We start from the raw sequence: 20435 nt of genomic DNA on the forward strand, positions 1-20435 counted from the left end.
TCTTATAGTATGAACAAATACCCCTGGGGAAGTCTTGTAAGTTTTGTACTGGGAGCTAAATTCTCTCTAAGCTGCACGGCAGCACAGCAGGCCAGGCTATCAAGGACCATGCAGGCGAAGAGAGGTGCCTCTCCCCTGGCCCCGGAGCTGCCGTGGCTGTGGAGAGGCACCTCTCCCCTGGCCCTGGGCTGCTGCAGTGAGAGAGGACTGGAGGAAGTCCTCTCTTCCCCCCCCCCCACCCACCTCCACAGCCCTAGGGCAGCCTGCACTCCAAACCCCTCATCCCCAGCCCGCACCTCCAGCTGGAGCCCTCACCTCCCCTCATGCACCCTCCCCCCCACCCTCTGCCCCAGCCCCCGAGCCCTCTCCCACACTCCGAACCCCTCAGCCTCATCCCTGCCACACATCACCTTCATATTGATGCACATAACAAAATTCATTCCGCACGTGGATGTAAAAAATTAGAGGGAACATTGACTGGGAGTTCAGTGTGTGTGTGGTGGTCCAGAAATGGATGGATATATTTATTTATATTCAGATAAATACTGTAGAAGCACAGCATAAATAGAGTAAATCACATGGACTGCATATATAATAAGTAGATATTGACTACTGTTAACGTGCACATCAAGACTTATTGATTTGAGAGATAAATATCGAATGGAGCAAAGCTACTATATCTACCTTGAGGGATAATAAATCCTGATATGCGCCAAAATTTAGCATCTTTTACACTGATAGTATATTGGAAGCTCCTTAACTGAAGGCACTGAGATACAATAGGAAGTATAGCATTAGGGCCTTTGTTGATCATCTTTGTAATACAAGAGTAACAGCGCTGGCTAATTTCTGAAGTCTTTTCTTTTTGCTTTCTCAGTGTGAACATTGGGATGGATTATGTGGGGGCAGTTGGAAACATTTTCAAAAATGCCTAAGTGACTTGAGGCCAGATTTTTAAAGGTCTTTACATACTAAAGATGCAGACTGGCACTTAGATACATCTGAAAATCATACTAGGTGCCTAATTCCCACTGATGTCAATGGGAGAATAGGCATCTAGATACCTTTGAGGATCTGGGTTCTAAATACTTGTCATTTTGAGAATGAGTTTTAGGCTTCTAAGTTACTTAGGAGCTTTTGAAACTTTTAGCCAGCATCTCCTTTGTGTTGTTCCATTGCCTAGTCAGGAGCGTGGAAAGGATGTTCCCAGGGCACTGCAGCTAGAAGGAGAGCGGTACTGTTTTGAACAATCAAGACATATGATAAATAGATCTGGGGGAGACTTTCAAATATGTACAAATGGCAGTGACACAGGAGCTGTCCCTCTGGGGGGTAGGCACCCAGCCTGCCTTTGACTGGCTCGAAGGAGAATGAGACAACCCAGATCAACCTGTGGGTAGTTAATGGGATAAGCAGCTGAGGAGCAATTAATTAGGTAAGGAGCCCTTGGGCCTAATAAAGGCTTATGAGTCCTCAGGTAGGGGGCCCTAGAACATAGAGAGGAAGTTCCTGTGTAGGAAGCTACTCCCAAGGATGCAGGGAGAGGAACAGCCTCCAGAACACAAAGAGAGAATGTTCCAGAGGAAAGAAACCACAAAGCTCTCTAGGCAGGGAGGGCCTGAGAGAGACCCTGAGTTAGCAGGGGAGAGACTTCAGAACTCCATGTGGTGGAGAAGCCTGGGGACTTAGAGCAGAAGAAGGCTGGTTTATATGCCATGTTTGGCAATTCATTAAATAAACTAGATCCCTGCAGGGGCATTGCTCACTGTATACAAGACTCATTTAACTTTATTGAAAGCTCAATTGATGAAACTGACAGAGATGTAACCATGGTTCCACTCCAGGCCACCATTATAGGCACTTACACACTCAATTCCCATTAATAGCTAATTCTCATTTGTCCCTTTACACATATTGGGAAAGTGTTTCATTTAAAGAAGTAGAGAATAGGCAAAGGACTGAATGTATTTTACTTACTGGAATCATTATTTTAGAATACAGAATTATAGGCTGCATACAAGCACCCAATAATTTAGTCTCACAAAAGGGAGCAATCTAAACCAGCATAAACTACATAATCATTCTACAATAAGTTTTTTTAACTAGAAGTGTGAGTTTAATAACCAAATGTTAAAATTCCTTCACCTAAGAAGACATTTCTAGTTGAAACTAAGCCAACAGAGAACCTATTACTCTCCAGCTCCAGATAGCCACTGATTATTCTTCCTGCAAAGAGATAAAAACAAGATGATAAAAAATATTCCTAATGTTTTTGCTATAGATCAACTTTTCTTATCCCCTTTAAATTCAAATGAAGCAATTAGGCCCCATAAGCAATATGGCATTTTTCATTAAAATGCAATTTGGCAGGGTATGCAATGCATTTGTGTGGACCTTTCAGAATCCTCAGGGAAGATTTCATCATAAATCATAGAATCATAGAATAACAAGGTTGGAAGGGATCTCAGGAGGTCATCTAGTCCAACCCCCTGCTCAAAGCAGGGCCAGTCACCAACTAAATAATCCCAGCCGGGGCTTTGTCAAGCCTGACCTTAAAAACCTCTAAGGACGGAGATTCCACCACCTCCTTAGGTAACCCATTCCAGTGCTTCACCACCCTCCTAATGAAATAGTTTTTCCTAATATCAGTTTGTTTTTAAAGGAATAGTTTCTTCCCTGATACCAAAGCTTAACACAACAACTACTGCCCAATTAGAACAGATCAGCATGGGTATGTGTTAAACTGTTCACTGAGCTAATTGCACAAATGTAGTACTGGGGGATGCAGTCAGTACTAGAAAGGTGGGCAATGGAGTCACATAGTGGCTCAGGTAGGTAATAACCAGTTAGGTGCTTATGGATGCACAGCAACTGTTTCAAAGCTGCATTCCTACTGCCCTTCTGCTGTACAGTCTTCTTTTCTGTCACCACCCTGATTTCTGGACTAGTGCCCCATGCCCAGCCTGACTGAAAATCTTAAGAACAGACAGTTTTCTAAGAGCTTAGATTTCAAATGAGCCACAGAACATATGTGGGGATTTAAAGGTTTGCATTTGAAGTCTAAATAATTGGAAAATCTGTTCTCCTTCATTGACTGCTAAGATACTGGTGTGCAGGGTTCTGTGTTTCCTATGCACCACTTGATGGGTTCACAGTGCCCTAACCAGAGCACGAACAGAGAAACTATTCATAGATGTATATAGTTTAAGACCAGAATGAAGCATTACATCATTTAGTCTGATTTCCTGTATATCATAGGTCATTACATTTCACCAAGTTACCCCTGTATTGAGCCCAGTAGTATCTGGCTAAATTAGATCTTCTAGAAGGGCATCTAGTTTTGATTTGAAGACTTTAAGAAATGGAGAATCCAACACTTCCCTTGGTGGTTTGTTCCAATGGTTAATCGCCCTGGCCACTAAAATATTGTGCTTTAGTTCCAATTTGAATTTAACTGTTAAAACAAATAGTTTGTGTTTTTACAATTGTACTTGCTATATTTAAATCTACATATTTAGGACCCGCTGAGGTGCAAAGTGAGATTTGTCAGGTACCCTCAAGAATATAGGCATTTTTGTCTTTTTTTCCCCTCTAGGCATTTACTTTGCTCTTCATCATCATATCTAAATGCTTATTGACTTCAGTGCTCTGTGACTGAAGACGAGGCAGTGTTTTAATGGGCTGAGTTACAGCGTGGGAAGCAAGGTATTTCTCAGTTCTAATTCTGGCTGGGCCACAAGGAGGCTGAGGCTATCACAGCTGGTACCATTTTCAGAACAAATGGCATGTGCAAAAAGCTTTATTTGTGGTTATTAACTTTAACCGTCAAGTTCAAAATGATTCATTCCTCACTGGCAGGTAAGGACACTTTGTGCTCTGGTAGTTCTAGTAATTGATATATACTGGCTGTTATCCGTGTAGTAAGTACCATAGGTACATAAACAAGCCATAGAGAGAGGATAAGGTACATACTGATTAAAAATCACCATTAGATAGGATGGTGTAAACAGACAGTCTGTGTGGATCATTGATTTCTCTCAACCCAATAATCGCATTAGGAGTCTTTTTCAAAAAGTGTTTTGTGCTGTTTTTTATTTTCCTGTAATGGTTTAGCAGTGGTAGTTTGTCTATTAAAGGGGAGAATGAAAACAAACAAAATGGCCAAAGTCATCTCTGGTATAATTCCACTGAGTTTACTCAGTGACTGGCCCAGGTGAAATATTTTCCCACAGGGGAAGGAGTCCCCTGCATTTTAAAGCACTATGGATCTCTCCCCTCCACCCATGCATATCCACCGGCATTATAGTCCCTCTTCTTAATGTCGTCTCTCGGTTCTCCTGGTGGGTGGTGAAGCGGTGACACTCATACTACAGCTAATTTCAAAAAATTAAGTTGATTAGTGCTTTAGTTTATACTTGGCACTTGTATATTGTACTTCATCTCTTCAAAATGCTCTACAAACATTACAATGAATAGTAAAGCAAGTCTAATGGCGGTTTAAAGCAGATTACAGCACAAGATGTGAAAACAGCTGAAGACTTCCCAAGCGTTGTAAGCAGGGGTGAAAGTAACATTAAGCACTTACTGGAAGGGGCAGGGCATCAGGTGGAAGGGGCGGGGTTGGGAGGGATCAGTGTCTCACAGACAGCCCATCTGCACTGCCTGACCCGGCCCTCCCAGGCTCCAGTGGCGATTTAAAGGGCCTGGGGCTCTGCCTAGTGTAGCTGCTCCTTCCTTCTCTGCCCCCCCGCAAGCCCGGTCGGTGGCCCAGGGTGGACAAAATGGGCAACGATATTAAGGTGCAGGAGCGCTTTAAGCAGGGTCCTTTGCTGCGGCAGCACTTTAACATCAGCTGAGTATGGGCCGGTACTGGCGGCCACTTTTTACCAGTACGCCATACCAGCCTGTACCGGCTGACTTTCACCCCTGGTTGTAAGGCAAGTTCTCTTTGTTTGGACAGTGTATGTGGAAAACATAATGGTGTGGTCTAAAGGTTTTCTCAGCCCTCCTTTGGAATGAGGTGCATAACTTAGGGTGACCAGATATCCCAATTTTATAGAGACAGTCCTGATATTTGGGGCTTTTTTCTATATAGGTTCCTATTACCCCCCCAACCCCCTGTCCCAATTTTTCACACTTGCTATCTGGTCACCCTAGCATAAGTTGTTCATAGTTTTGCAACTCATCAACACTGCACCCATCCAAAACTCATGCTGAGAAAACCTTTCAGGTCACACCATTATGTATCTGTCCAAACAAACAGAACTTATCTTACAACATTTGGGAAGTCTCCAGCTGTTTTATCAGCATGAGTTTGGGTTAGGTGAAGTGCTGATGAGTGACAAGGTCATGAGTGAGTTGTGCACCTCATCCCACACGGAGCACTGACAAAACCTTTATTCAAAATATATCGTGGTTTGATCTAAAGACACACATGTTACAGAAACACCATCAGAAGAATGTTTAAGGGCATTTTAGAAACTTTTTTTATCACTCTCCTTGCAAAGACAGGCTCCTTGGTTACCAATTGTGCAAGGCTCTGGGAATAGAAAAATATACTACATTTTAAACAGCTCTAAAAATAGATTTTCTATCTATACACATTTTCTGATTCTTAGGTTTACTATCTCAGATACCTCCAGGGCAAAAAGTGACTGCTGGGTCCTATTAGGAAGGAAAAAAAATCTCCCCTTCCCAGTGGTTCAAATTCCCTGTTTATAACCCTGCAGGGGTCTAAGTTACTAGCCTTTAAAGTCATGATATAACATATTTATGTATAGAAAAGCAATCACTGGCCCAGCACTGATTCTTGTCCATTGTGGGCTGCATGCAGGCATAATTTGGGTAGTGATTTCACATTTAGTGGGACAAGAAGGAAACATTTCTCTGGTAGATTGATTTGATGCCAAGGGCCGTGTAATATTAGACCCAGGACAGATGAAATAACATGCTGAGGGTAGATGAGTGGTCAGTGGTGAGTGATAGGTTTATTTAACACATGGTTCCATAATGTATTGCATGGGTCTGCAACATATCACATAGGTATCGCTTCTGCAGGGGGCGTGGGTATACAAACATGCTGAAAATACAGACTTTTCATAGCCAGCACTGTCAGTCTGACAATCACAAGTGAATATCCGCTACAGTCAGGGGCGATTTCACTGGAGAGGCAAAAGGAGCAGCTGCCCCAAGGCCGCGATTTAAAAGGGCCTGGGAGTCCAGCTGCTGCTACCACAGCAGTGGCCAGACCTCCAGGCAGTTAAAATTGCCGCTGGAGCTCCGGGTGGCGCGGGCCATGCAGTGCGGATGGACTGGCTGGGGAAAGCTGACCCCCCCAGCCCCGCCCCTTCTGCCTGAGGCCCCATTCCTTCTGGGGGCCAGAGCTGGCCCCCGTATCGGTAAGTGCTTAATGTTACGTTCACCTCTGGCTATAGTTTTACTCTAGTCTTGCCAGACCAGCCTCTCTCTGTGCTTTTCTGGTTTAGCCAGTGTACAGTAACTGCTATATTCCAAGTCTGTTTGCAACATGAGTGGTCATGGGGTGTGGCTCTGTGAACTGATGAGTGTTTACAGAGTGTTATTGATGTACATGACATTCTGTTATAGATAAACGTGCCAGAAAAATAGCAAAACCTCTCCCCAAATAGCCTAAAATCTCTGAGCACTACTGAGCTACAGTACAGTACTATGTAACGCAGAACGAAGAAGGAGAATGGCACATGATTATAAAGCTGTGTGATCAGGATAACTGATTCAGACTTGCATTGATTTGTGTGATTCTGTGTGTGACTTGCTGAGGGTTTCTACATATTGTCCTTTCATTTAGTTGGCTCAGGTAGGAAATAATATTCTGAGTTACTTGCCTCAGGATTCTACATTAGTTACTCTGGGTGTAACATGAACTTTATTTGCAGAGCAATGACAGCTTTGAGTCTGTAGAAGTAAAACTAGAAATGAACATTTACAAAGGAGAAACTGTTAGCAAGTAAGGATAGCACAAGAAAATTCTGTCAGGAAGAGTTAGTAATATTCAATATAATAAGTACATAGTGGTTTACATTTTGAAACTGCTATGCAGGCACTAATTAATCTTTATAACACTTCTGAGAGGTAGCTAACTGTTGTTAGCCCCATTTTACAGATAGAAAAACTGAGCCACTGAGAGATTGTACAGCATATGGCCACCTAGTAAGAACTCAGGAGAAGTAAAACTTGGGAGATCCTGATTGCCAGCCTCAGTCTATTAGATCAGGGAGTTAACACATAATCTGTAGCAGAACAATATTTTGACCTCTTGATTGTTTTTGTATTTTGCTTATTTTTGACAGCACTTTTTTATTTTCACTCAGGAAGTTGTGCAAATAGATGAGGAGAGAGGGAAAGTCATCTGATTGGTGGGTAAAAACATACCATGTATGTAACATGATGCTATTCTTGTAGAGCATAGTTCTCCAACCTAGAGGTGAAAAACTTGCTGGGGGATGTGATGTGTAATTTTGGATGGGCCTGCAAATCAGTTTCTACCTCTACCACACAACTGACTCTTGATCATTATTACACTTCTATACTTGGGGTAGGGTGATCAGATGTCGTAATTTTATAGAGCAGTCCCGATATTTGGAGCTTTTTCTTACATAGGCTCCTATTACCCCTGACCTTCTCTCCCGATTTTTCACACTTGCTGTCTGGTCACACTACTTAGGGGAGGTTTAGCAAGATGTCTCTTCAGGATGTATTCCAAATGTAACTGACTGATGTTACATAAATGTGTGCAAAGGGGTTCCTTCCCAACTTCCTACTGCAGAAGCGGAACCCAGCTAGTTGTTCCTTTTCACTCTACCATTTGATTACTGGTGACTTATGCTGTTCATATTTTCAATGCTCTTCTCAAGGAGCAGAGCTAGAAACTGACTTTGAGAATGCCAGTCTGAAATTATGAAAGTGTTTGAAAGTTATGAGCTGCTGGAAGCAGGAGGCTGGAGTGGAAACTGTTTAACTTCCATAGGGCTTGTTTACAAGATGCAGCAATGCACACTAGAGGAGCCAAATTTCAGAGTAGCAGCCATGTTAGTCTGTATTTGCAAAAAAGAAAAGGAGTACTTGTGGCACCTTAGAGACTAACACACATTTATTTGAGCATAAGCTTTCGTGAGCTACAACTCACTTCATTGTGACTTCTAAAGTGTGCTGTGCTGTGCACTAACTGGCCCATGTAGGCCCTGCTAGCAGGAGCTAAAAGTTCCTTATTGTGCATTAGCATCATGCTATTTTAAACAGCACTATGTTAATGCAATGAGGGAACTTTGATTTTGTGCCACCAGAGTCTCTGCAGGCCAGTAAGTGCACAACATATTGGTGCGCTTTAGAAATTGCACCCCTCCAGGGTGCATTGCCATGCTGTGTAGACAAGCCCTTAACTGTAACTGTTACTGGTACATAATACCAGAAAACAGTAGAGGAAATTTATAAAAGGTCAGCAATGAACCAACAGGTCATTATGAGTTCAGCAACTGGTTTCTTAGTAGTTATACATTTTACAGGTTTCATGTGCACCATCCCTGCCAACTGCAAAAAACCTAGTGCATGTATTCATTAATAAAGGCCAAACTCTTCATGCAGGTGTGCACAAGGGTCTTTTCTGGATTTTAATGGAAAGTCTGTTCACATATTGAAGGGCAAAATATGTCCCCTTTAGCATTCACAAATGTAATTTGTGCCCATACACCCAAACAGCAGTTGGAGAATGCATCCCTTAAAAGCAGAAGGTGGCACCAAATTGCAGGCTTCTCCTGTGAAATATGAAAGACTTGGCAGAAATTAAAGGTCTGTAGGAGAAAGAACTGAGATGTGATTTCCAGGCTGATGCTACAAAAATACAGGGCTGATGAAGGGAAATAACTTCTAATAATAAATCTAGGATTGGCAGCAGAGCCCTGTGTGAGCTCTAAATGTCATTCATTTAAATGTCATAGCTCTAAATGTCATTCATTGGGAAATCCATATATTTTTCTTTGATATTTTCTTTACATGCATGTTCTGTCTCCTGACATGTTTTCCACTCATTTCTGGAGTTGCTTGAGATTTGGTATTTCTGATTCATGAGAAATTGAGATTTGAACATTTTGGTTTTGGTTCAAATTGGAATAAAAACAAGTATTTCTGAAATTTCCCGTAAATTGGAATTTAAAAAAAAATCAGTTTGGGAAAATTTTTGTTTTGAAATGTATTTGAAATGTATTGTTTTTTACATTTTTATATTTTGTCAGTAGTAGTGGTGTACTGCATAATGCGGATTTCACCCCTTGTGTCTTAGATCCTCAGAAGCAAATGTTCCTTTTAGCGTTCTTGATAAAAAATAAGCAGATTCCCAGAAGTTCTTGGCATCCCAAAAATAGAAGACATGCAGTAACCTGAGGCCCAGATCCTGCAAACATTTTTGCATGTGCTTAACATTATGCATGGGAGTAGTCAAAATCAGCGCCTGAGTGAGCTTGGAATGGATGCTATGTACAGAAACACTCATAATGAGTGCACATTCTTAACTGACTCACACCCCAGTAAATTACAGAGCAAGCAACGCAACTATGAAAAGATCTTTCTTTTGGAATTTTTGTACTGAAAGCCAATGGCTCAATACAAAAAAAACAACATCACGGTGACCAAGGTGTATTCCTCCTGTGTGTTCCTCCTACCATTTACAAGAAGAAAGTGAAATAATCAAAGTCAACAGAACCTTCACTCACTCTCCCCTCGCCATCTCCTCTTGGGATTCAAGTCAGGCATTCTACCATGTCACTGACTATGTGTAGTGCTTTTGTTCTATTGTTTATCTTTTTTACCCCATGGGTGAGCTCTCCTCTTTGTCCTTCTCCCTCTCCTCTTCTCATTCTATCTTTTGTTGGTTTCTATTCAGTTGCCTGCTCTAGCCCCTTCTCTCAGGACTGTGTGTTTTATGTTTTTATCTGTAAAATCAGTCACATTTTTAAATCAAGCACAGCCCTTGAAAGAAAGGCTCTGCTGTGACTCAACGTCAATGGTCTTTTCTCCCTTCTCTACCTTTCTGTAAGTTGATGTTAGATGGATTTCAGATCAATAGCTATAAAGCTTATATAGCTATAAGCAGTATTTGGGGGGCTAATGATTGCTAATTTAAAAGAAATTCAAAATCAATATGTCCATTCAGCCTGTAATCTACATGCAGAAAAGATACCCAGAGCTACTGAAGAGGCCTTTGCTCTGTAATTCATGGATAGCAACACCACCTTGTGGCAAGTAATTGAACTCTAGCCTAATGATGCTTTTGCTTGGAGGTGCTGCTGAGCTGAGAGGGAAAAAAATCTGCCATGAAACGAGTCTAATATTGTACAGCAAGCAAGAAACATTCCTTTCTAGTTGATGCCCCATGAATCAGTCCCAGTTTTCAGACAGCTTGTTGTTTTCCACTGGAGTGTTCATTACAGCAGGTATTCTGCATATTAACACTCCCAACTAACTTCAAAGGGAGTTTTAGCAATGAAGAATGAACGGTTTGGAGATGAAGGGCATGGAGGAAGATGAGGGGAAGCTCCAGGAGAAAGAAAAAGACAAAACAAAGAGAAATGTATTTATATTTTAAATGAGAGCACTGACTTTGCCTGATGAGCACAGATGGCTCAGTGAAAGTTCCTTGCCTCACGCACAGTTGATTCATACTTCTGCAGCAGTGCTGCACTTGAATTGCAGCTTGTATGGGATTTCATTTATATACCAGCTGTTAAAGGGATTAGTGCCGCACTCTGTCAAAACAGAGTAGTGATGACAGGTTTCTTCTGACATTTGGGTACATTCATTCCTCCTCCATCCCTTCCATGCTGCTGCTACTCCACTTCTGTTCACTAGAGAGAGGCCTCACTGGTAAAATATGGATCCTGAACTTTGCCAAAGTTCCAGATGGAGAAGAATGTTTGGCTTGGTTTTCGGCCCTTCTGTACCATTCACTACATGTAAATGCTTCTGTATTTCCTCCCCTCCAGCTTCCTGTGTGAAACAGTGTTCCTGAGAGTAAAGGTCTAATCAACTAGATCAATGCACAGGTTAGGCAAGGTAAGAAATTCAAAGCTCCAGGACACCTCACCCCTATCTCTACTATCGTTATTTATCCTGGACCTCCACCATTAGTTGAACCTCTATCTTGACTCTGTCATCTTATTCCTATTCCTGTTTTGGCTCCCTTCTCCCAGATCTGCTTATCCACTTAGCTCTGACCTGCTACACTGATATCTAATCTGAGCAAAGACTGATAATCGCACCAGATTGTGTGGTGAATTTATGCTGTGAACTAAGGTCCACAGACATTAATTAAGACAAGACCACCTAACGCCTATTTTTCTGACTGAAGCATATATTGACAAGGATGGGCTGTATAATTTGCAGCAAATAATTTTTGATCTTTTTCTATTCCCAAATGGTCCCTGTACAGCTTATTTTACTGAATTTATTAATTATTCAAATAACGTATGCAAACAATTATTGATCTGCAGACTGATCACCAACAGCTTGCTATATTCCAGATTAGAAAATTGAGTTGTTTTGGTCAGCTTTGATGGCCCCAAAGATCATGTGGTATCATTTCTGTTCCCTGATTAGATGCATGTAATGCTTAGAAACCGGTTTCCAGTGTGAATATTTTCATCTATGAATACAAAATTTGCTTTCCACTAATATCCATCTAAATGTAAACATTCCTGCCAGTAATTTATTAGATTATAATGCAATTTAGAGCAGGAACTGTGTCTTCATTTGTGTTTTGTACAAAGCCTTATTAGGCCTCTGGGTGCTACTGCAATCTAAATATTAAACTATTATTATTTTTACTGGAAAGTAAACGCAAGAGATGTGGGCTGAGGTGGAACAAAGTCAACGCTTTATTTGTGTGAATGTTGTAGGAGGTTTCTGAAGTACTCACTCAACTCTAGTTTCTAGAATCTCTTGAAAGGCTCCAGAGATGCATTAACTTATCATATAAATATTTCTTAGCTTTAAATGGTTGAAAAAAAAATTCTAACGCCCTATTAGAAAAAATTGAGTTGGCTAAAATAGTATTTGGATTAAGTGATGTTTGTTTTTTTTATTTGTGAGAAAATAAAATGTATCATTTGTTTTGCTAGAAATATCAATTGACACAGCAGAATTGTGCATGCTACGAAACACTGTTGGGGCAGATTGCCCCAAATTATGCCAATTCAATGCCAATGAGGGCACAGTTCCATTCACTGAGTACATAGCAGTTGATGTGTCTGACACCACTGTTTAAAGAATAAGCTAGCAAATTGGCCTTCATCAGCAATCAGTGGTGACAGTTACATTGCTTACAGTAGAGCCTCTTGAGGAACCAAAAAAAACCCAAACCAGGTAGGCTGCTGAACCTTGGGCTGTGGATCATTCTCCAGACTGAAAACAGGACAACAGCAATGGGCAACATCGTGAGCAAGGATATTGCCAACATATTCATAGGTATTGTAGGATGTTGCTTTTTGGCAAGTTGCCCTGAACAAGGCTGACACTCAGCTTGTTGCAGAATAAATTGTTTTATCAAGGCTATGCCCTGTGCATGTGTGTACAGAAGAGAGAGGTTTGAAAAAATGTTGATGTCTGATTCAGAATAGGGCACAAGATTCTATCTGCCGCCCTGACCGGGAAAACCGAGAAGTCTGCTGCTTGCCAGGGGCTAAGATTCGTGATGTGACGGAGAGACTGCCGAGACTCATCAAGCCCTCGGATCGCTACCCCTTCCTGCTTCTCCACGTGGGCACCAATGATACTGCCAAGAATGACCTTGAGCGGATCACTGCGGACTACGTGGCTCTGGGAAGAAGGATAAAGGAGTTGGAGGCGCAAGAGGTGTTCTCGTCCATCCTCCCCGTGGAAGGAAAAGGCCTGGGTAGGGACCGTCGAATCGTGGAGGTCAACGAATGGCTACGCAGGTGGTGTCGGAGAGAAGGCTTTGGATTCTTTGACCATGGGATGGTGTTCCATGAAGGAGGAGTGCTGGGCAGAGACGGGCTCCATCTTACGAAGAGAGGGAAGAACATCTTTGCCAGCAGGCTGGCTAACCTAGTGAGGAGGGCTTTAAACTAGGTTCACCGGGGGAAGGAGACCAAAGCCCTGAGGTAAGTGGGAAAGCGGGATACCGGGAGGAAGCACAGGCAGGAATGTCTGTGAGGGGAGGGCTCCTGCCTCATACTGGGAATGAGGGGCGATCAACAGGTTATCTCAAGTGCTTATATACAAATGCACAAAGCCTTGGAAACAAGCAGGGAGAACTGGAGGTCCTGGTGATGTCAAGGAATTATGACGTGATTGGAATAACAGAGACTTGGTGGGATAACTCACATGACTGGAGTACAGTCATGGATGGTTATAAACTGTTCAGGAAGGACAGGCAGGGCAGAAAAGGTGGGGGAGTAGCACTGTATGTAAGGGAGCAGTATGACTGCTCAGAGCTCCGGTACGAAACTGTGGAAAAACCTGAGTGTCTCTGGATTAAGTTTAGAAGTGTGTGCAACAAGAGTGATGTCATGGTGGGAGTCTGCTATAGACCACCGGACCAGGGGGATGAGGTGGATGAGGCTTTCTTCCGGCAACTCACGGAAGCTACTAGATCGCATGCCCTGATTCTCATGGGTGACTTTAATTTTCCTGATATCTGCTGGGAGAGCAATACAGCGGTGCATAGACAATCCAGGAAGTTTTTGGAAAGCGTAGGGGACAATTTCCTGGTGCAAGTGCTAGGGGAGCCAACTAGGGGGAGCGCTTTTCTTGACCTGCTGCTCACAAACCGGGTAGAATTAGTGGGGGAAGCAAAAGTGGATGGGAATCTGGGAGGCAGTGACCATGAGTTGGTTGAGTTCAGGATCCTGACGCAGGGAAGAAAGGTAAGCAGCAGGATACGGACCCTGGACTTCAGGAAAGCAGACTTTGACTCCCTCAGGGAACAGATGGCCAGGATCCCCTGGGGGACTAACATGAAAGGGAAGGGAGTCCAGGAGAGCTGGCTGTATTTCAAGGAATCCCTGTTGAGGTTACAGGGACAAACCATCCCGATGAGTCGAAAGAATAGTGAATATGGCAGGCGACCAGCTTGGCTTAATGGTGAAATCCTAGCGGATCTTAAACATAAAAAAGAAGCTTACAAGAAGTGGAAGGTTGGACATATGACCAGGGAAGAGTATAAAAATATTGCTCGGGCATGTAGGAAAGATATCAGGAGGGCCAAATCGCACCTGGAGCTGCAGCTAGCAAGAGATGTCAAGAGTAACAAGAAGGGTTTCTTCAGGTATGTTGGCAACAAGAAGAAAGCCAAGGAAAGTGTGGGCCCCTTACTGAATGAGGGAGGCAAGCTAGTGACAGAGGATGTGGAAAAAGCTAATGTACTCAATGCTTTTTTTGCCTCTGTTTTCACTAATAAGGTCAGCTCCCAGACTGCTGTGCTGGGCATCACAAAATGGGGAAGAGATGGCCAGCCCTCTGTAGAGATAGAGGTGGTTAGGGACTATTTAGAAAAGCTGGACGTGCACAAGTCCATGGGGCCGGACGAATTGCATCCGAGAGTGCTGAAGGAATTGGCGGCTGTGATTGCAGAGCCCTTGGCCATTATCTTTGAAAACTCGTGGCGAACGGGGGAAGTCCCGGATGACTGGAAAAAGGCTAATGTAGTGCCCATCTTTAAAAAAGGGAAGAAGGAGGATCCTGGGAACTACAGGCCAGTCAGCCTCACCTCAGTCCCTGGAAAAATCATGGAGCAGGTCCTCAAAGAATCAATCCTGAAGCACTTAGAGGAGAGGAAAGTGATCAGGAACAGTCAGCATGGATTCACCAAGGGAAGGTCATGCCTGACTAATCTAATCGCCTTTTATGATGAGATTACTGGTTCTGTGGATGAAGGGAAAGCAGTGGATGTATTGTTTCTTGACTTTAGCAAAGCTTTTGACACGGTCTCCCACAGCATTCTTGTCAGCAAGTTAAGGAAGTATGGGCCGGATGAATGCACTATAAGGTGGGTAGAAAGCTGGCTAGATTGTCGGGCTCAACGGGTAGTGATCAATGGCTCCATGTCTAGTTGGCAGCCGGTGTCAAGTGGAGTGCCCCAGGGGTCGGTCCTGGGGCCCGTTTTGTTCAATATCTTCATAAATGATCTGGAGGATGGTGTGGATTGCACTCTCAGCAAGTTTGCGGATGATACTAAACTGGGAGGAGTGGTAGATACGCTGGAGGGGAGGGATAGGATACAGAAGGACCTAGACAAATTGGAGGATTGGGCCAAAAGAAATCTAATGAGGTTCAATAAGGATAAGTGCAGGGTCCTGCACTTAGGATGGAAGAATCCAATGCACCGCTACAGACTAGGGACCGAATGGCTCGGCAGCAGTTCTGCGGAAAAGGACCTAGGGGTGACAGTGGACGAGAAGCTGGATATGAGTCAGCAGTGTGCCCTTGTTGCCAAGAAGGCCAATGGCATTTTGGGATGTATAAGTAGGGGCATAGCGAGCAGATCGAGGGACGTGATCGTTCCCCTCTATTCGACACTGGTGAGGCCTCATCTGGAGTACTGTGTCCAGTTTTGGGCCCCACACTACAAGAAGGATGTGGATAAATTGGAAAGAGTACAGCGAAGGGCAACAAAAATGATTAGGGGTCTAGAGCACATGACTTATGAGGAGAGGCTGAGGGAGCTGGGATTGTTTAGTCTGCAGAAGAGAAGAATGAGGGGGGATTTGATAGCTGCTTTCAACTACCTGAAAGGGGGTTTCAAAAAGGATGGCTCTAGACTGTTCTCAATGGTAGCAGATGACAGAACGAGGAGTAATGGTCTCAAGTTGCAATGGGGGAGGTTTAGATTGGATATTAGGAAAAACTTTTTCACTAAGAGGGTGGTGAAACACTGGAATGCGTTACCTAGGGAGGTGGTAGAATCTCCTTCCTTAGAGGTTTTTAAGGTCAGGCTTGACAAAGCCCTGGCTAGGATGATTTAACTGGGACTTGGTCCTGCTTTGAGCAGGGGGTTGGACTAGATGACCTTCTGGGGTCCCTTCCAACCCTGATATTCTATGATTCTATGATTCTATGATTCAGTCTCTCATTAAGCCTATTCCAGATTCATGGTCTGTCACTGATTGCAGTCTTCAGTGTTTGCTTTGAAAGCTAAGCACAGATTCGTTTTCCAGATCAAGATTCATATTGCCTGTAAAGGATCTTAATAAAATGTTGACTGTAAACCTGTTGGAAAGAAGGAATATATTTTGCTAGTTAAGCTCAGTGTCTTCTTAGCTGGAAAAAAAATCACTTTGAGTCTTTTAGCTGTAGATGCTGTCTGCAGCTGCAACCTACAGACTCTGTTGGCACCACAAAGACTGTTTAAACTGCAGGAGGGTTTGTTTGCATCTGTTTTCCTGAACTCTTCTTCATTTTATAGATTATTTTGTAAAGCAGATTGGGAGTTTGATGCCATAGGGCAGTAAATGCATTATATTGCTTATGTATTTAAAATAAGTTAATTGATATTTTTCACTGCATTTCTTACTGCTCCCAATCCTGCAAAATCGGTCTAGCTTAGGAAAGAGCAAATAATTTCCTACCGGCTTTGTAGTTGCTCCTTGATTATAATCACTACCCAATAATATTGTTTATTATTAATAATTTCTATGGCATCGTAAATGTGCCCAGCACTTTAACAATGCAGACTGAGCAGGCTAACAGCGTAAGATACACAGGACGAGATGTTGGGCAATAATTCGGATGAGGTAGGAAGTGAGGGTTATGACTCAGAAGAAGGTGGGAGGTGTTGCTCGAATAGGTGTTCCTTAAAGAGTAATGTGAAGGAGAGGGCACTTTGTGGACAGCAGTTGGGAGAGTTTTCCAACTGCAGGAGTGCACAAGAGAAGAAATGAGGCTAAGAGAGGAGGAGCAGACTAAGGGAACAGTTTAAGACAAAGTACTGGGCGAGAACAGAGTGTGAGGGAATGAAATCAGAGGGTGGGTGGCAGCAAGATTATGTAGGACTTTGTTGGATGATGGAGACAAGAAGTATGAATTTAATGTGATAGCTAATGGAGGGATTCGAAGAAGGAAGTGACACGACAAGAGACAACGACTTTAGCAGTGTCAGATTGGAGGGAGAAAGGTGACAGATAGGAGAAGGGTATAGTCAGCAAGGAGAGACGTGAGCAAAACTTGGACAAGAATTTTAGCAGCGGACACAGTGAGGAAATGGAGGACCCTGGTACCAATGAAGAGGAAAAATCAACCAGACCTAGAGACTGGATATGAGGAGAGAAGCAGTGATGGCAGTCAGAGATTACACCAAAGTTGTGAGCCAGGAAGACAGGAAGGTTGTGGAAATGTCAGTAAAGAGCTGGATACACATCCTATTGTCCATAATAATATATTTGTATGTTTTTATGTACTAGGCTGGCAATGAAAACGGAAATCTTATGTGCACGTTTGTATCTTAGGTCTGAGCTTCACACAGGCAAAATGCCTATAGACTAGGGCTGTTGATTAATTGCAGTTAACTCACGCAATTAACTCAAAAAAATGTATCATGATTAAAAAAATTAATTGTGATTAATCACAGTTTTAATTGCACTGTTAAACAATAGAATACCAATTGAAATTTATTAAATATTTTGGATGTTTTTCTACATTTTCAAATGTATTGATTTTAATTACAACACAGCATACAAAGTGTACAGTGCTCACTTTATATTTTAATTACAAATATTTGTACTCTAAAAAATAAAAGAAAAAGTATTTTTCAATTCACCTCATACAAGTACCATAGTGCAATCTCTTTACTGTGAAAGTGCAACTTATAAATGTAGATTTTTTTTGTTACATAACTGCACTCAAAACAAAACAATATAAAACTTTAGAGCCTACAAGTCCACTCAGTCCTACTTCTTCAGCCAATCGCTAAGAGAAACAAGTTTCAGAGTAGCAGCCGTGTTAGTCTGTATTCGCAAAAAGAAAAGGCGTACTTGTGGCACCTTAGAGACTAACAAATTTATTTGAGCATAAGCTTTTGTGAGCTTCAGCTTATGATCAAATAAATGTGTTAGTCTCTAAGGTGCCACAAGTACGCCTTTTCTTTTTAAGAGAAACAAGTTAGTTTACATTTACGGGAGATAATGCTGCCCGATTCCTATTTACAATGTCACCTGAAAGTGAGAAAAGATATTCGCATGGCACTTTTGTAGCCGGCATTGCAAGGTATTTATGTGCCAGATATGATAAACATTCATATGCCCCTTCATGCTTCGTTTGTCTGAGCGATTAGCTGAACAAGAAGTAGGACTGAGTGGACCTGTAGGCTCTAAAGTTTTTTTTTAATGCAGTTATTTTACATTTTAAAGTGATTGAACTACAGTGCAAATATTTATAATAAAAAATCAGTATAAAGTGAGCACTGTACATTTTGTATTCTGTGTTATTTAAATCAATCTATTTGAAAATGTGGAAAACATCCAAAAATATTCATATAAATAGTATTCTATTATTGTTTGAGTGTGATTAATCATGATTAATTTTTTTAATCATGCAATTAATCACGATTTTTTTAATTACTTGAAAGCCCTACTATAGACATCAGTGAGAAATCTATCTGACCATTTAATCAAGAATGTACACACATGAAGAAGTGCACTAAAATTTTAAGCAGCATCTGAGTTCCAAATCTACTGATATTAAATACCCGAGGAAAATCCACATGCAGAGGTTGAATTGCTGTGCTAGGCATAATATACCACTGGAGAGCATTTTTTCAACTCAAGGATCAACACTTTCCTCTTCAAATTAAAATGTTGTAGCCTGTGTATGTTTTGTTTTTGTCCTAAATTTGATGGCGTTTTAGTTGTATGGGGTATCTCATTTTTAAATTGTGGTTTCATGTGGTACTGTCTCCGCCAATAGTAAAACTCTAGCAGTAACGACGGCGATGAATAAATGGAAATAAGCACTTTTCTTAATTTACCCAGTTTCTTCCTATTTTTGTCCCCAGTTGACCAAAGCATTTAACCATGTGCTTAAGTCCATCCCTGTTCAGCAAAGCACTTCAGCACATACTTCAGTCCAAATGATGTCAATGGGACTAAAACATGTTCTTAAAATTAAGAATATTCTTAACTGCTTTGTTGAATAGGATTGGGCTTCTGTATTAGATGTTACCCAGGGTTTTGCTGAATCCAAAGCTCTTGGTAACTTTACTCTTTGCAAGGTTGTGGGAGGAAGTAAATCAAATGGGGACAAGTCCATCCAGATGATAGATAGTTGATGCAAGCAACTTTAGTCTCCAGCACTTACACATGTCTGCAACAGATTAGTAGATCACCCCAAATTCATAGTTAAACAAGGGCTTGAGGCGGTCTCAAGAGGCTAACTGTACATGTCCAGTGGAGGGCCCTCCATCTGCAGGGGAACTTAAGGTGTTCAAGTGTGCATTGATTTTAGATTTCTCCCTCTTTTTATACCCAATTTGTTAGTATTGCATAGCTTGCTTGTCAAAAGAAACAAACTGCTGAGCAGAAGCTAAATTCAGTGTGGAGTTTTCCAGCCTGTAGTGCATAGCTTTCCCTCCGTTAACCAGATGTATTTCACACAGCAATAGCAAACTCTTGCCAGATTTTCCGTCTTGCAAAACTACATGCTTCAGAAAAAACTCAAGTCAGGAAGGCACAGGGTCATGTTTACTCCTTGTGGTCACTCACATCCTCCTTTCCTCCTGGTCTCTTAGTTGTGCTAAAGTTTCAGAAAGGCCTTTCTAGCTGCTTTCAGCAATAAGCATAACAATTGGTATTCTAGTTGTGGGCAGAGGTTCAGGCATGTTGCTGGGTTAATAAAATTTCCTCCTTATATAGGGACATATTCTACCCTCATTTATGTGGACACAACTCCATGCCAGGTGACTGAAAATAAAAATGTAAAAAAAAATAACATGTATGCTAAATGCTGCACTGGATGTGGAATAGGTTTACATATTCTAAATGTTTAATGCTAACTCTAAAAACCTCTTGGAAGTGAAAGCTCCATGTAGTAGGGCCCACGTCTCCCCTTTGTTCTGCACAGTGCCAAGCAGCTTTACAACAGGCAACAAATGGTAATAATTTAATAAATGTGTCTCATACAGAGAGTCAAGAGTCATTGGTGAAGAAATTAGCTATGGCCTTGATCCTGCAAAGGGATCTGCTCACCTGGACACTTACACCCATGCAGAATCCCAAATAGGATTCCTAAGGAAAGCTAATAATGGACAACACCAAAAAGACTGAGTTGTTTAATGCTTATTTGGCTTCAGTCTTCACTGAAAAGGCTAATTGTGCCAGATGCTTAACATGATTAATATTAACAACAAGGGGGAAGACACACAAGCCAGAATAGGGAAAGAACAAGTTGAAGAATATTTT

At 42.0% G+C, this 20435-nt stretch overlaps 1 protein-coding gene across 5 annotated transcripts in view; it reads left to right on the forward strand.

Moving 5' to 3' along the window:
• RGS6 (regulator of G protein signaling 6) overlaps positions 1 to 20435 on the forward strand; it is a 488602-nt gene that overhangs the window by 334158 nt on the left and 134009 nt on the right. The window lies entirely within an intron of this gene.

The sequence above is a fragment of the Dermochelys coriacea genome, chromosome 6 (assembly GCF_009764565.3).
Source record: "Dermochelys coriacea isolate rDerCor1 chromosome 6, rDerCor1.pri.v4, whole genome shotgun sequence".
NCBI classification, from domain to species: domain Eukaryota; kingdom Metazoa; phylum Chordata; order Testudines; family Dermochelyidae; genus Dermochelys; species Dermochelys coriacea.